We start from the raw sequence: 17,474 nt of genomic DNA on the forward strand, positions 1-17,474 counted from the left end.
GCAAGAGGTGGATGATGATGATGATGATGAGGAACAATTGCCAGAAAGTCAGGAGGAGGACCAGGGTGTGGAAGTGGAAAACTAGGTGGTGGATGATATAGTAACTGACACAACCTGGCAGAGGGACATACAGAGCAAGGACAGCAGCACACAGGTGGAGGGGGGCATAGCACCACAACAGGCAGGAAGAAGCAGCCTGGTGGCAGCAGACACAAGGCGGGAAAGTGTACCTCATAATGCCAACACGATGGAGGTTGCCAGTACAACTGTTAATTCTTCCCAAGTCTGGTTATTTTTAAAAGGCTGCAGATAACCCCAAAAAGGCCATTTGCACCACCTGCCAGGCCAGCATCAGCAGGGGTAGCAAAACTAGCAGCCTGACCACCACCAGCATGATCAGGCACATGGCAGAAAAGCACCCGACTAAGTGGGCTGAACCCCAGGGTCCAGCAACAGTATCTGCGAGTGACACCACTGCTTGTTCCGCTGTTGTGCATGCACGCCAATTGTTAAAATCTATTTTGCTTTACTATCGGCCATCTTGTTGTGGTTTGCTGGCTTCTAGTCTTTTCCTCTGGTGCTGGGTTTCTTGGTCACGTGATCTCTGCACTCTTTATTTGTCAGCACCTGTCTCCAATTCCCTGCTGGACATCAGTGTTGTTACGCTTGTGCTCTGGCTAAGTAACCTTGTTTAGTTCTTTGTGCTTTGGACAATTGTTTTCCTGGGACTTCTTGTTCCACCAGTTTTGCAACTAACTTTTCTGTTAGGTGGTCTTCTGCTTTTGCTCCCAGTCCTTAGGACGTTTAGTGACCCCATTCCCCTTCCTACAGGTCTTTGTTTGAGTTCAGTGCAGGAGTTTCGGAGGGGCTATTCGTAAGGAATAGGGCACCCACCCCAGAGTAGGGTTAAGCTGAGTCTCAGTGCAGTGACAGCTTTTCCCTCCTATTCCTTAGTTCTAAGTTGCAGTACATAACACCAATTCCCTGTCCATGGCGCATGCCAAGATGCCTCCCTCCCTGCACCTGTCGTTGCACACTCTCAACTAGCACCATCAGCAAGTACGTCCACGTCCTTGTTCCAGCGCAGCGTTCAGTTGTCCTTACCCCAGTCCTTGCAACGCAAACGCAAATACGTAGCCAGCACCCCACAGGCCACACTACTAAATTCACACATTTCGCGAATGCTTGCACTCTAAATGTTGCATTTTAGGCTTGTGGAGACGGAAGCTATCCACAACCTGATGGCAGCGGCCGTCCCTCGGTACTCGGTCCCCAGCCACCACTATTTCTCCCGGTGTGCCTTCCCCGCATTACATGAGCACGTGTCCCACAACATTACACCGCGTGCAGAATTATTAGGCAAATGCGTATTTTGATCACTTCGATACTTTTTATACATGTTGCTGTGGCACCCCAGGGGGTCTGGTTGCCACAGTGGTAGAAATACCATGTCTGAGAGCGAGCATGGGTTTTCATGGTCAGGAGCACATTTGCATGCAACGCCTCCTGCCCCAGTCCAGGGAGGGGAGGAACCTGCCCTTTATAAACTGGATCTGGGGCGGGGTTAGAGAAGTCTAGTTCCAGAGGAAGGGACAGAGCAGCAAGGAGCTCTGTAGGAGCCAGGAGCTGAAGGCCAGGGACTGGAGCAGAGAGCTCGTCCTGGCCAAAGACGCAGAGAACCGGAGTCCGAGGCTGTGAGGATATTCACATCCAGCAGCAGAAACCACCTGGCAGGGGATTTCAGGTCCTCTGGCCGTAGAAAGCCCGGAGGCTCAGTCACACGCAAGGGACCGGCACCGCCATCGAGCAGTGGAAGGAACCAAAGGCCCCAAGTCACCAGCCATATGGGTGAGCACCACACGGTACACTCAGGGATGTGGGCTACTACACGACTACAGCAGGGTAGCCAGGAAGAGTGCAGTCAGACCGGAAGGCCTATACCTCCACCTGGCCAGGGGGACTCTTGTTCGCTCACAGACTGACCAGGCCTCTAATGTTAGCCAGTACTCCCGGCAGGGCTTTCTTCATTACCAACAGTAAAGACCCTGAACTGCACTACACGGACTCTGAGTCATTTCTGCTGTGCCCATGCATCACAACCCTCACCATCTACACACGCTGCCCTGAGGCTATACTCCTCCCGTGGGGAGTTATACTATCCTCTGCTGCGCACCCAACATCAGCCTCAGCGGTCTGCCCCACAGCGGCGGTTCTCAGTGACCGCAATCCACGGGTGGTGTAGTCGGACATTTAAACATTAAAAACCAAGTACACAGATCCGCCACTGGTTTGACCACCCTGAGCCACGGGACCGGGTCGCCGCCACGGAGACTACAACCCCCAGCATTACACAGAGACCCGGCTCCGGGTATTTCCCCACACACGGCCCAGGGGCGTGTCAACTTTGGCGTAGTCGGCAGGATTTCTTGCCCGCAACCACCGGGTACTGCGTGCCTGAAGAAAGACTGTGATATTTACCGTGGTGAAGTTTCCCGCCATCCGCAGCCGTTTTCCCGCCATCCGCTGCCATTTTCCCGCCATTGGGCGCCATTTCTGGGACGCGACGCGGGAAGAAGAGGGGCGTGGACACCAAAAGTGCGCGAGAGCTGAAGCCCCACCTTACGCACTGACGCTGCGCAAGGTCCTGGAAGGAGCCCAGCGGACGCCGACGTCCCCAGAGCGCGACGCAAGGTCCTCGACCCCGCCTGCGGAGCCGCGGCCTACGGAGAAGAAAAAGCAACGGAAGGTAGGCCACGGTTAACCAGGGGGGAGGAAGACACCAGGAATGGAGGGAGCTCCCACCGCCAGCGTGGCTGCTGCCGCAGTGATGCCGTTCACGAAGCTGTATATCCCCAGAGCGGCATGGTTACCCCAGTACTCAGGGGAGTCGCATACCCTGAGCGACTTTAAAGAAAGACTGTATAGCCTATTCAAAGTATATCCCCTGTCCGAGGAACAAAAAGTGAGCATCCTGACAGGCCAGTTAATCGGAGCAGCCCAAAGAGAAGTAAAGTCCTGGTCAGCCAGGGAAAAGGGGACTGTAAAGGAAATACTGGCCCATCTAAAAGACACTTTTGATACCCGCACCTCAGCAGAGATCAAACTAAAATTTTATGGATGCAAACAGCGGGCACAAGACAGTATACGGGACTATGCTTTGAATTTGCAGGAGGACCTGAGAGCTATTAAGCAGGCAGACCCTGACAGCGTTCGGAATGAGGATAAGCTATTAACTGAACAGTTCATTGAGGGTCTACAGTCCAGCGCTCACCGAACCCAGTTGCGTGTAATGGCCTTGCAGAACCCTGATTTGGACTTTGCGCAGTTCAAAGACAGAGCCATCCGGGTGCTCCGAGAACCGGCACCAGGTGGCGCTGTAACCCACAGGCGCCCTGCTATCACCTATCACCAGGAGGCGGCGCCCTTGTCTGCAGAGCCTGTGGGAGCAGATGCACAGGCTTTGGACAAAGCCCCGGCTGCAGACCTGCACCATCAGGTCCAAGAGCTGATCAAAAGCGTTGCCACGCTAACCAGAACTGTGCAGTCTTTACAGGTGTCCGCTCCAGGAAAGATCCAGCTGGCTTCCAGTCCGGAGGACGTCCTTTGGAGCCGACGGAGGAGGATCCCATCGTCCAGAGGAAGGCCCAGCGACTGCTATGACCAGGACGGACAACCCATCTGCCGCCGCTGCAACCAACCAGGACATATGGCAAGGTACTGTCATTTAAACGGGCCCAACCTGGGGCAGAGGGCTGACCCCCAGGCATAAGACCATCAGGCCCATCGAGCTGGCGTGATAAGTACGTAGGGAGACGACCGGTCTTGCCTGTGGTGCTGGACGGCATTCCTATGAGTGCACTACTGGACTGACTCAGATAATAACCGCTACCCAGATGACGATCTGAGCATCATCGTCAGAAATGGTCAGCCTGTACTGCAGGTGGGATTGAAGGAGGTGACCATCAAAATTGGTAAAGTTGAAAGCGAAAGGACTGATTATTGTGGACATTGACCGTCGTGAAAGCCACCCTAAGATAACCTTGGGTACTAATGTTATTGAAAATTGTCTTGCAGAGATAATTGTCATATTACAGCAGGTTGCGGTGAACACCAGCGCCAGCCAGCAGCGTGTCCTACAAAAAGAGATCAGAGCCCTGATGAAAAGGCAACAGGTAGAACTGTCTGGTGGTGAGATTGGTAGTGTTAGTATGAGCGACCTGTTCCCTATCGCCATGCCCCCAAAAAGTGAGATGATGATCTGGTGCCGGACTGCAATCGGGTTAAGAGGAAGGTACTACCAAGCAATGGTAGAACCCGTCTACTCAGACAGTAGGCCCACCATTTTGACAGCACGGGGGGAGGTCGATGTACGCCATGGGAGGGTACCCGTCCGCATCCTAAACATTGGGGAAAGAGAAGTATGCTTGCCCCGGTATGCCACACTAGCCAAATTGTTCACCGTTAACCAAAACTCTGTAAAGGCCATGGAACCCTTGCCTCCATCTCAACCAGAGGAGGGTAACGGCTCCAAGAAACAAATGGAGGACTGGTGTCAGAAGCTGCATGTGGGCACCGACTCCACTCCCTCACACCAAAAACAGGGAGTCCACCAGGTGGTGCAGGAGTACGAAAGAGTCTTTAGCAAACACCCGCTAGACTTTGGGCAAGTAAAGGGGGTAGAACACCACATCCCCACAGGAGACCATCCACCCATAAAGGAAAGATACCGACCTGTACCCCCTGCACACTATCAGAATGCTAAGGGAATGTTGCGGGACATGAAGGAGGCTGGGGTAATCAGGGACAGCTGTAGCCCCTGGGCAGCTCCACTAGTTCTTGTGAAAAAGAAAGATGGCACTATGAGAATGTGTGTAGATTACTGGAAGGTCAACCGTATAACACACAAAGATGCGTACCCGTTACCTAGGATAGAGGAATCGTTAGCTGCATTAAAGTCTGCTAACTTCTTCTCCACTTTGGATCTTACTAGCGGGTACTGGCAGGTTCCTGTAGCAGAGGCAGACAAGAAGAAGACCACGTTCACCACCCCGATGGGTCTCAGTGAATTCAACTGTATGCCGTTCGGGCTCTGCAACGCACCAGGAACCTTCCAGCGGTTGATGGAGTGCTGCCTGGGGCACAGGAATTTCGAGACGGTCCTGCTATACCTGGACGATGTCATCGTGTATTCCAAAACATACGAGGACCATCTGAAACACCTGGCAGAGGTGTTTGACGCCCTGGCAGGCTACGGCCTAAAGGTGAAACCCTCCAAGTGTCATCTACTGAAACCAAAGGTACAGTACCTGGGACACGTGGTGAGTGCTGACGGAGTAGCTCCAGACCCTGATAAGATCACAGTGATTAAGGACTGGCCAAGACCCTCCAGCATAAAGGAAGTGCGGCAGTTCCTCGGGTTGGTAGGCTACTACCGAAGATTCATCCCTGGTTTCACCAAAATGGCAGCTCCTATGCAGGACCTCCTGATAGGCCAGTCCAGGAAGGCCAAAAACCTGAAGCCGCCCTTCAAATGGGACAAGCTGGAGGATGAGTCTTTCCACCAGCTGAAGATGGCCCTCACGGGGGATGAAATCCTGGCGTAACCTGATTACAGCCAGCCTTTTATTCTCCACACAGACGCGAGCAACATCGGGCTAGGGGCGGTGCTGTCCCAGATCCAACAGGGCAGAGAACGGGTAATCGCTTATGCCAGCAGGAAGCTCCGGCCCACAGTAAGGAATCCTGAAAATTACAGCTCCTTCAAGCTAGAGTTCCTCGCAGTGGTATGGGCTGTGACAGAGCGCTTTAAACATTACCTTGCCTCTTCCAAGTTCACCGTGTACACGGACAACAACCCGTTGACACACCTGGACACTGCAAAACTTGGTGCCCTGGAGCAGAGATGGATGGCCCGCCTATCCAACTATGAGTTCACCATCAAATACCGGGCGGGACGCACAAATGCCAACGCAGACGCCCTGTCTAGGATGCCGAACTTTCCGGATGGAGGGGAAGATCCAGAAGAACTGGAAGAGATTGAACTCCCTGCATTCCACAGTCGTGGGATTACCCAGTGTTCCCACCGTGTAAGGGACAGGCACTCTGCCACATTCAATCCCTTACCCCACTACAGCTGGGCGGAGACGCAAGACAGTGACCCAGCCGTCCACCTGGTAAAAGAAATGCTGACACAAGCTGATGCCCGCCTTGACCCAGACGCTCCGGAAGAGACCAAACAGCTGTGGAAGGAGAAGAGTAAACTGTTTCTCTACAAGGGGAAGCTGTGCCGGAGAATTGTCAACTCCCGGACACATGAGCTGACCTGGCAGGTAGTGGTCCCGAGACGAGACGCAGCTATGGTCCTGGAGGCATACCACGACGGAGCAGGGCACTTTGGATGGAAGAAGTTGGAGTTCCTGTTGCGTGAACGGTTCTTCTGGGTAGGCATGAGAGGGGCCATTGAGAGATGGTGCAGAGACTGCGGCCCGTGCAACCTGAGAAGGAAGGACCATGCCAGCCAGAAGACTCCCCTGCAGTCCATCATCACCAAGCAGCCACTAGAACTGGTAGCCCTGGACCATGTGAAGCTGGCTCCAAGTAGGTCCGGGTACTTCTACGCCCTCACCATCGTAGACCACTACTCCCGGTTCCTGGTGGTGGTCCCTGTCAAGGATTTAACAGCTCAGACAGCAGCTAGAGCCTTCCAGCAGCACTTCTGCCGTCCACACGGGTATCCGGAGCAAGTGTTAACTGACCAAGGTACAGCCTTCGAAGCGGAGGTCTTCCAGGGGTTCTGCAACCTGTATGGCTGCAAGAAGATAAGGACAACGCCATATCACCCCCAAACCAACGGATTATGCGAGAAGATGAACCAGGTGGTGATAGACTTGCTGAAAACGTTGCCCCTGGAAGAACGCAGTCTGTGGCCTGAAAAACTGCCTGATCTGGTGGACTTGTATAACCACATCCCAGTAAATTCCACCAACTGCACCCCGGCTTACCTAATGAGAGCAAGACCTGGTAAGCTGCCTATTGACCTGGATATGGGAGTCCTGACACCCGAGGACACCTCGCCAGAGGCAGACTGGGATACAGAAAGGCAGCAGCAGTACCGGAAAGTGCAGGAGGGTGTTGAGAGAAGTCTGTCTCAGGCAAGAGAAAGGCAAGAGAGGACCTACAACCAGCATGCTCTCACTGTTCCCCTGGCACCTGGAGAGCAGGTCTTGAAGAGGAAGAGGCGGCTCCATAAGTTGGATGACCAGTGGGAGAAAGACCGGTACACAGTACTGCCCTCAAGTCATGAAAATCCGAAAGTATGCATTATCAGTAAGGATGGAGGAGAGACCACAGCCACTGTCTCCAGAGACCACCTGAAGAAGTGTCCCGAGTAGCTGCAAAGCACTGATGAAGACCAAGATAGCCCTCAACCCGCAGAGGAAAGGGAAGAAATTGTCAGTACAGTACTCGGAGAATTTCCCCGGTCCTGGACACAAATTAACAACGCTATTGTGGTACCCGTCCTTACCTTTCTCCAGCCAGCCCCTCAAGGGCCTACAGAAGAGCAAGTAGTGTTGGGAGAGCAACCGACCCCGGAGGCAGAAGATTCCATACCAGAAGCCCAGCTGAATCAACCCTCTGCTAGTAGTGAGCCTGCTGTGCACGTGGTAAGCCAAAGAGTACGCAGAAAGCTGCCCAACCTACACTAACATCTCCAAACACCTGTAGTGCAGACACTAGCGAGCCCACTACACAAGGGGTGGAAACAGGGGACCCAGAAAGAACACCACCAGATAGTGTGTTACGTAGGTCCACCAGGAGCACTAGGGGTCAAATACCAGCCCGCTGGAGAATATAAATGTGATATGAACCTGTATATTGCAAATGTTAAAATGTTTTATGTTTGTTACCTGAATACTAATTATGTTTCTCAAGTTACCCGACAGGGTCTATGGACTGACAGGTTATGGACAGTGAATAACCAGAACTGTACCTTGTAAATAGTTGCACCTGTTAAGTGCCCCTTAAGCAGAAACCACCTGGCAGGGGATTTCAGGTCCTCTGGCCGTAGAAAGCCTGGAGGCTCAATCACACGCAAGGGACCGGCACCGCCATCGAGGAGCGGAAGGAACCAAAGGCCCCAAGTCACCAGCCATATGGGTGAGCACCACACGGTACACTCAGGGACGTGGGCTACTACACGAGTACAGCAGGGTAGCCAGGAAGAGTGCAGTCAGACCGGAAGGCCTATACCTCCACCTGGCCAGGGGGACTCTTTTTCGCTCACAGACTGACCAGGCCTCTAATGTTAGCCAGTACTCCCGGCAGGGCTTTCTTCATTACCAACAGTAAAGACCCTGAACTGTACTGCACGGACTCTGAGTCATTTCTGCTGCACGCGTGCATCACAACCCTCACCATCTACACACGCTGCCCTGAGGCTATACTCCTCCCATGGGGAGTTATACTACCCTCTGCTGCGCATCCAACATCAGCCTCAGCGGTCTGCCCCGCAGCGGCGGTTCTCAGTGACCGCAATCCACGGGTGGCGTAGTCGGACATTTAAACATTAAAAAACAAGTACACAGATCCGCCACTGGTTTGACCACCCTAAGCCATGGGACTGGGTCGCCGCCACGGAGACTACAACCCCCAGCATTACACAGAGACCCGGCTCCGGGTATTTCTCCACACACGGCCCAGGGGGCGCGTCATTGTCCTACTCCAAGCTGCATAGGCTTGAGAGCCAACTACCAATTAAGTAAATCTGGTGATGTGCATCTCTGTAATGAGGAGGGGTGTTGTCTAATGACATCAACACCCTATATAAGGTGTACTTAATTATTAGGCAACTTCCTTTCATTTGGCAAAATGGGTCAGAAGATAGATTTGACGGGCTCTGAAAAGTCCAAAATTGTGAGATGTCTCGCAGATTGATGCAGCAGTCTTGAAATTTCCAAACTTTTGAAGCGTGACCACCGAACAATCAAGCGTTTCATGGCAAATAGCCAACAGGGTCGCAAGAAGAGTGTTGGCCAAAAAAGGAGCAAAATAACTGCCCATGAATTGAGGAAAATCAAGCGTGAAGCTGCCAAGATGCCATTCGCCACCAGTTTTGCCATACATCAGAGCTGCAACGTTACTGGAGTATCAAAAAGCACAAGGTGTGCGATACTCAGGGACATGGCCAAGGTAAGGAAGGCTGAAAAACGACCACCTTTGAACAAGAAACTTAAGATAAAACGTCAAGATTGGGCCAAGAAATATCTTAAGACTGATTTTTCAAAGGTTTTATGGACTGATGAAATGAGAGTGACTCTTGATGGGCCAGATGGATGGGCCAGAGGCTGGATCAATAAAGGGCAGAGAGCTCCACTCCGACTCAGACACCAGCAAGGTGGAGGTGGGGTACTGGTATGGGCTGTATCATCCAAGATGAACTTGTGGGACCTTTTCGGGTTGAGGATGGAGTGAAGCTGAACTCCCGGACCTACTGCCAGTTTCTGGAAGACAACTTCTTCAAGCAGTGGTACAGGAAGAAGTCGGTATCGTTCAAGAAAAACATGATTTTCATGCAGGACAATGCTCCATCACATGCATCCAACTACTCCAGAGCGTGGCTGGCCAGTAAAGGTCTAAAATAAGAAAAAATAATGACATGGCCCCCTTGTTCACCTGATCTGAACCCCATAGAGAACCTGTGGTCCATCATAAAATGTGAGATCAACAGGGAGGGAAAACAGTACACCTCTCGGAACAGTGTCTGGGAGGCTGTGGTGGCTGCTGCACGCAATGTTGATCAAAAACAGATCAAGCAACTGACAGAATCTATGGATGGAAGGCTGTTGAGTGTCATCATAAAGAAAGGTGGCTATACTGATCACTAATTTTTTTGTTTTTTGTTTTTGCATGTCAGAAATGTTTATTTCAAAATTGTGTGCACTGATATTGGTTTACCTAGTGAAAATAAACAAGTGAGATGGGATTATATTTGGTTTTTCTTAAGTTGCCTAATAATTCTGCACAGTAATAGTTACCTGCACAAACAGATATCCTCCTAAGATAGCCAAATCTAAAAAAAAACCACTCCAACTCCAACCAAAAATATTAAGCTTGGATATCTATGAGTCTTTTGGGTTGATTGAGAACAAAGTTGTTGATCAATAATAAAAATAATCCTCTAAAATACAATTTGCCTAATAATTCTGCACACAGTGTAGACGTGCCCTCAACAACGTAGTTACTGGGAAAGTCCACCTAACAAGGGCCATGTGGACAAGGGCTTGTGGGCAGGGACGGTACATCTCGCTGACGGCACACTGGATTACTATAGTGGAAGCCGGAACCCAGTCGGACTTTGCCCCCACATTCCACAGCTCCTGCACCTCCTCCTCTTCAGCCTCCATCTCCGAAATGACCACATCAGTCACAAGCTGGAAGCACTGCAGCACTGCCTCGGCCAAATGTCAACAGTCTGTGCTGAAGCTAATATGCTTAGGTGACAATCCGCACAATGCTGAAGAGTTGTGGACAGCTCTGAAAGAGCAGGCAGACCTGTGGCTGACACCGCTGAACCTACAGCCAGGCATGGTCATGTGTGACAATGGTCGGAACCTGGTGGCGGCTCTGAGGCGAGCTCACACATGTGCCATGCCTGGCCCTTGTGCTTAACCTCGTGGTTCAGCGGTTTCTCAAAATCTACCCAGATCTGTTGGATCTGCTTGTCAAAGTACGCCGCATGTGTGCCCATTTTAGAAAGTCAGCTACAGCTTCCGCCGCCCTTGCTGTGCTTCAGTAGCGTTTGAATCTTCCAGCTCACCGACTGATCTGCGATGTCCCCATGCGTTGGAACTCTACATTGCAGATGTTGGGAAGGATTTGTGAGCAGAAGAGGCCAGTTGTAAGACTACCAGCATCAACAAGACCGTTGGTATTCAGGTCAGACTCCACACATAAAACCTCTGGAGTGGACAGGGATGTCAGACATATGTACCATCCTCCAAAACTTTGAGGACTCCACCAAGATCGTGAGCGGTGATGACGCCATAATTAGCATCACCATCCCATTTCTCTGTCTTCTGAAACACTCTCTGCTCACAATTAAAGAGGATGCATTCCAGGCGGAGAACGATGAGATGGAGCAAGGAACCATACAGGGTGATTCCACACAGCCCAGCCTCATCTCATCCCAACGTGGATTGGGTGACAATGAGGAAGAGGAGGAGGAGGAGGAAGATGAGGAGCTATTTTCCTTCGCTATAGATGGTACTACCTGCACAACTGTCATAACGTATGTTCAGCGTGGATGGCCTAAGGACAGGGAGGAGGAGGAAGAGGAGGAGGAGAGCATGGTCAGTCATCAGTGAGGACACAGAAGTCTTGCCTCTTTGCAGTCTGGCACACATGGCTGAGTTTATGTTATGCTGCCGTTCCCGGGACCCTCGCATTGTCCAAATTTTGGGTGACAGTCATTATTAGTTGGTGACACTTCTAGACCCACGGTACAAGGAGAACTTTCTGTCTCTTATTACCTTGCAGGACAGGCCTTATTAAAATGGTGCAGTACGAGAAGGCCCTTGTTGCGGAATTATTAAAAAAAATTCTATCTGAAAATGCTGGCGGCAGAGGTCACAGTTCGTTGGATAACCAAGGAGTACAGGCGAGAGAGACACAAATGCAATCGAGCAGAGGCAGAGGAACACTGTCAAAGTTCTGGGACAGTTTTCTCAAGCCCTCCCATCGCACAAGCCCTGATGCACGGGGTACTCTCTCAAGGAGGGAAAAGTGGTGGAAGATGCTGAGGGAGTACCTTGCTGACCGTACCATCGTCCTTTGTGATTCCTCTGTGCCTTATATCTATTGGGTATCCAAGCTGGACACGTGGCATGAACTGGCTTTCTACGCGTTTTAGGTTCTGGCCTGCCCTGCCGCTAGCGTTTTGCCGATAGACACATCTGCCTGTCAACTGAAAATGCTGACAGGCTGACTCTTACAAAAATGAACAACGGCTGGATTGGGCCAGACTTCTCAACACCACCGAATGATAGCAGCGTAACATGAACTCAAATACAGTGTATTTTTTTAGGGAGGTCTAACTCTATTCCCATGCACCTCTGTCTTCACACCCAGACATGGGTATACGCTTCCTGATTTAGTCTATTTGCTCTTGTCCTCCTCCTTCTCGGCATCCTCATCCCCTACCACCATATGTACCATATCAACATATCTACACCTCTTGCAAGGGACATTGGAATTCCTCCAAATTTTTGTCAGCCGTTGCTTCACTGAATAGGCAAACAGTATGGGAGACACACTGCCTAATAATGGGAGCATTTTTTGCAGGAGGCCCTTCGACCTCTACGTCTCTTGCAAGGGGCATTGGAGTTCCTCCAAATTTTTGGCAGCCGTTGCTTCACTGCATAGTCAAACAGTATGGGAGACACACTTCCTAATAATGGGAGCATTTTTTGCAGGAGGCCCTCCGACCTCTACATCTCTTGCAAGGGGCATTGGAGTTCCTCCAAATTTTTGGCAGTCGTTGCAGTCACTGCATACGCAATAACAGTATAGGATACCCACTCGTTAATAATGGGAACAACAAAGCATAGCCGACTGCTGGACCTTTAAGAATAGTAAGGGCCTCCTGAAGGCCCTATAAAAATAGTCTTTGTGAGTCCCTCCATCATAAATGAAACAAGATGTGTCTGATGATGTGTCACACACCACATGGCCAGATAAGGTAGTAAAATGTTAAAATGACATTTCCTGGTGAATGCATTTGTCTTGGTTGAAAGCAATGCAAAAGTGCAAAAACGCATCAAAAACGCTAGGTGTGAACATAGCCCAAGGTGTGGAGGAGCATTTTTGTTTTTGGTTATTTATATTGCCTTATATACAAGTCATTACCCTGGAAAGGATGTTGCTTAACATATTTCCCAGGAAAATCCATTTTGGTTTTGTTTTTGTATGTTTTATTGTGAGTCCATAAAAGTGGCGTAATACCTCTGACAACGTTGTTGACAACAGTGACCTGGGCGTCAGAAATGCTTCCAGGGGTCTTCCCCATCCTGTTCTCATGTAATTTGAGCACTGTTCCCATCGATTTGGGCAATTTTTAGGCCCTCTGCAGACTGCCGGGGGGAGCCGCCGGAAAAATGCTCGAGTTTCTCATAAACTTACATTGGGCTCGTTACTCGGTCTGAGCACTCGAGCATTCCAATTTGCTTGACACGAACAACGAGTACCCGAACATTTTAGTGCTCGCTCATCACTAATCCTGACTTCTCCCTTCCTCTGCTTCTATATACACATGGTATGTTTCTCAACTAACTACTGCCCCCCACTCTTATTTTACTGACCATGTTTACTTGGCCCTTGAATACCATGCTTTTGGCTTAGTCTTAATGAGCAGATTAAGATGAGCACAGACCACTCCCCTCTTTTTCACACCTGACTGCATTTTGTAGAACATATAATGTGAACAGGGAGTCGGCTATAGACATGTCTGCAGTGCCTTGCCTTAAGTGTATTGCTTAAGTGTGAGATATGAATTATACCAGAATTGGAACTGAATGTAACTGACTACTTGGACACTGTAAACAATGTTTGTGATTGTCTTCTCTCTCACCCCCTTAATCCTTCACTTCTTACAACCACCCATAATCCCTACACCTAGCAAGGAACTCTTCCTTTCTCCCTCCATCCTCCCCATTCATCTCACCTCTTCCTCTGAACTATTCCTCAACATTCAATCCTGTGTCTTTAAGCACAGACAGCCACCTCATGCTCTCTCCTGCTCCCACCTACTAATACTTTCTCTGCTCCCCCTCACTGCTGGCGATATCTCCCCAAATCCTGGCCCTCCTCACCACATCTTCACAGTCAGTTCCAACTCCTATCCATGATCTATCACAAACTCTCACAACCCTTCTAACCTCATACACATCCACCCAGCCCCCGCTTCCCCAGTCCCACTAACAGGAGCTCTCTGTAGCGCTCGCTCCGTCTGCAACAATGTTATGCACACACCCGGACTGACTGGCGTGTGCGGGTGTTGTGGTTCCACTGGACCATGAACCGGAGAGTGCCTGGAGGGGCGTGACTAAGTATCTGGCCGATCCGACCAAGATGGCACGACGGCATACGACGCCAGTGCACCAAGGAGGAACCGAGCAGAGGGACCAGGTGCTACTCCACGACAGACCCCGGACACGGCTGTTGACCCACACAGGGGAATACAGGAACAGACTGGTAGGCTGGCACACAGACTGGTGGGTATAGGCAGGCACGACTGGTATGCAGGCAGGCACGACTGGTATGCAGGCAGGCGGGTATGCAGGCCGGGGGGTACAGGCAAGCACAGCTAGAGTGCAGACAGGGAGGCACTAGCAGGTAGGAACACAGGCGGGATAGGACCCAGTACACACTGGGACTCAGGAACAATACAGGCAGAGGGGTACAGGCAAGCACAGCTAGAGTGCAGACAGGGAGGCACTAGCAGGTAGGGACACTGGCGGGATAGGACCCAGTACACACTGGGACTCAGGAACAGAACCACAGATGTGGCGGACAAACACAGCAGAGTGAGGCCGCCCAGAGAGGTGAGCGAGAACAGGGCAGGACAAGACCGCCTGGAGCGGTGAGCAAGAGTAGAGCAGGACAAGGCCGCCAGGAGCGGTGAGCAAAGGATCAGAGCTGAGCGAGACTGCCGGAGCAGTGAGCAAGAGTAAAGCAGGACGAGACCGCCTGGAGCGGTGAGCAAGAGTGGAGCAAGACTGCCGGAGCAGTGAGCAAAAGGATAAGAGCGGAGCGAGACTGCCGGAGCAGTGAGCAAAAGGGTCAGAGCGGAGCAAGGCTGCCAGAGCAGCGAGCAAAGGAGTCAGAGCAGGCTAGAACCGCCGGAGCGGTGAGCAAAGGAGTCAGAGCAGGCTAGAACCGCCGGAGCGGTGAGCAATGGAGTCAGAGCAGGCTAGAACCGCCGGAGCGGTGAGCAAAGGAGTCAGAGCAGGCTAGAACCGTCGGAGCGGTGAGCAAAGGAGTAAGAGCAGGCTAGAACCGCCGGAGCGGTGAGCAAGGGAGTCAGAGCTGGCAAGGCTGAGCAGGGGGGACAGGGCTCTGTTCACACGGAACAGACAGGAAGGGAAAGGCAGAGCCAGATACTCACAGAGTACTTGCAGAGAAGTAGCGAGTGGACCACAAACTCACAAACGGGAGTACAGAGACAACAAGCAGGAGTTAGGTACGAGTTCAGACTCTGCAGAAAAAGGAAGGGAACGGACATAGAGGCAAAACAGGTAAAGGATAGGAGAGAGTTCAGACTGGAACTGAGTGTACGGAGGAGACCGACACTGCAGCGGAATACAGGAGCGGGTCTGGGAATACGGCCCCCAGAGAGGCAGGACGAACAGGCAAGGAGCGTGTTCAGACAGGACAGACAAGATACAGGAGCGGGTCTAGGTAATCGGCCCCTAGAAGGCGGGAGGAACAGGCTAGGAGCGTGTTCAGACAGGTCAGACAAGATACAGGAACGGGTCTAGGTAATCGGCCCCTAGAAGGCAGGAGGAACAGGCTAGGAGCGTGTTCAGACAGGCCTGGAAATACAGCCTCCAGGATAGGCAGACAAGAGAACACAGAACGGGACCTGGCACCTTCAGAGTGCAAGCACACACTGAATGAAACACTATGCTCAGGCAGGAATAGATGGGAGCAGCTGAGCTATATACCAGGTGACAGACAGCAATAGGCTGAGGACGCACAAGGGGTGTGACCCACAGCAGGTACAAAAAGCAGGAAGTGATCGGGCGCCGCCCTTAAGCAGCAGAAACAGACACAAACAGACAGCATGGAGGGAAGCCAGAGAGACATTCTGGACAGGAGATCAAGTGCGCGCTCTTGCACAGTGGGAGATGGACCACTATGCAAGGACGCCGCCAGGTATGTTACAGTACCCCCCCCCTTACGCCCCCTCTTCTTCAGGCCTGCCAGAATCTTGCGCAGGGAATTCGAGGGCCAATTCTTCACTTCGAAGAGATCACTTCCACTGTCCACCGGAAAAACTGGTCTCCTCTGGGTAGCTAGGATGCTACCTCACATCCAGCTACCCTTAGCAACAGACGAAACGGGTGGAGTACCAGGAACAGCACACAAGGAAGTATCTCTCCAGATATTTTCAGGTGGCACCCCAGAGGGTACAGGAGACAACTGGAAGTCCTCCACCGGGTTGCAGGGGGACAGAGACTTGGGGGTAATCTCTGCTTCGAGGTACATCTTGTCAAGCTCACAGGAAGAAATAGACGGGTTATCAGGTACATAATGAGGAAAAGTCACTGTCTCTTTGTTATCTGGTGGTACCCCGGAGGATTCAGGAAACAACTGGAGGTCCTCCGCCGGGTCAGAAGAGTGCAGAGGCTCAGAGAAAACATCTGCTTCAGAGTACACTAGGTCGGACTCACTGGACGAAGCAGGCGAGGTATTGGGTACCAAGTATAGGAAAGTCTCTGTCCATTCTCCACCAGGTGGCACCCCGAAGGGTTCTGGAGACGACTGGCGGTCCTCCGCCTGGTCAGAGGGGTGTAGAGACTCACGGGTAACCTCTGCTTCAGAGTACACTAGGTCGGACTCACTGGACGAAGCAAGCGAGGTATCAGATCCAGGATATAGGAAAGTCTCTGTCCATTCACCACCAGGTGGCACCCCGAAGGGTTCTGGAGAGAACTGGAGGTCCTCCGCCTGGTCAGAGGAGTGTAGAGACTCAGGAGTAACCACTGCTTCGGAGTACACTAGGTTGGACTCAGTGGACGAAGCGAGCGAGGTATCAGGTACAGAGTATAGGAGAGTCTCTGTCCTTTCGCTACCAGGTAGCACCCCGAAGGGTTCTGGAGACAACTGGAGGTCCTCCACCTGGTCGGAGGGGTGTAGAGACTCGGGGGTAACTACCACTTTGGGGTACCCATTGTCAGGCTCACAGGACGAAGCGGACAAAGTATAGAGTACCGAGTGTAGAGAAGTCTCTCTCCATTTGTCATCGAGTGGTATCCCGGAGGATTCAGGAGGCAACAGGGGGTCCTCCGCCAGGTAGTAGAGGTGAACAGACTCAGAGGTAACCACAGCTTTGGAGCATCCTTGGACATGCACACCGGTTAAAGTGGGTGAAGCATCTGATGCCGGGTGCAGGAAGTTCTCCTGTGTGGAGTCTGGATGGGCAGAAGTCTCTTCGGGCAGGAGAACCGGAGCACTACCCACGCACATTACCCGTTGGGGCTTCTCCGGGATACAGGGAGATGAAGCTTCAGTAGGGACTTCAAGGTTGGGGTCAGGAGGTCTCAGGGAGGACAGACCCTGGCGTGACGGCTTGCCTCTACGTCTAGCACGTCTGAACTGCCTCTTGAGGTTGGGAGAAGTATTCCGGAAAGCGTAGTCACCCTGTGAGGATTCTGCGTGGGCAGTAGTCTCATTGGGCTGGAGGACTATTGCGCTAC

This window comes from Phyllobates terribilis, unplaced genomic scaffold (genome assembly GCF_046119375.1).
Source record: "Phyllobates terribilis strain yellow unplaced genomic scaffold, ASM4611937v1 Scaffold_7__3_contigs__length_470593459, whole genome shotgun sequence".
NCBI classification, from domain to species: Eukaryota; Metazoa; Chordata; class Amphibia; order Anura; family Dendrobatidae; genus Phyllobates; species Phyllobates terribilis.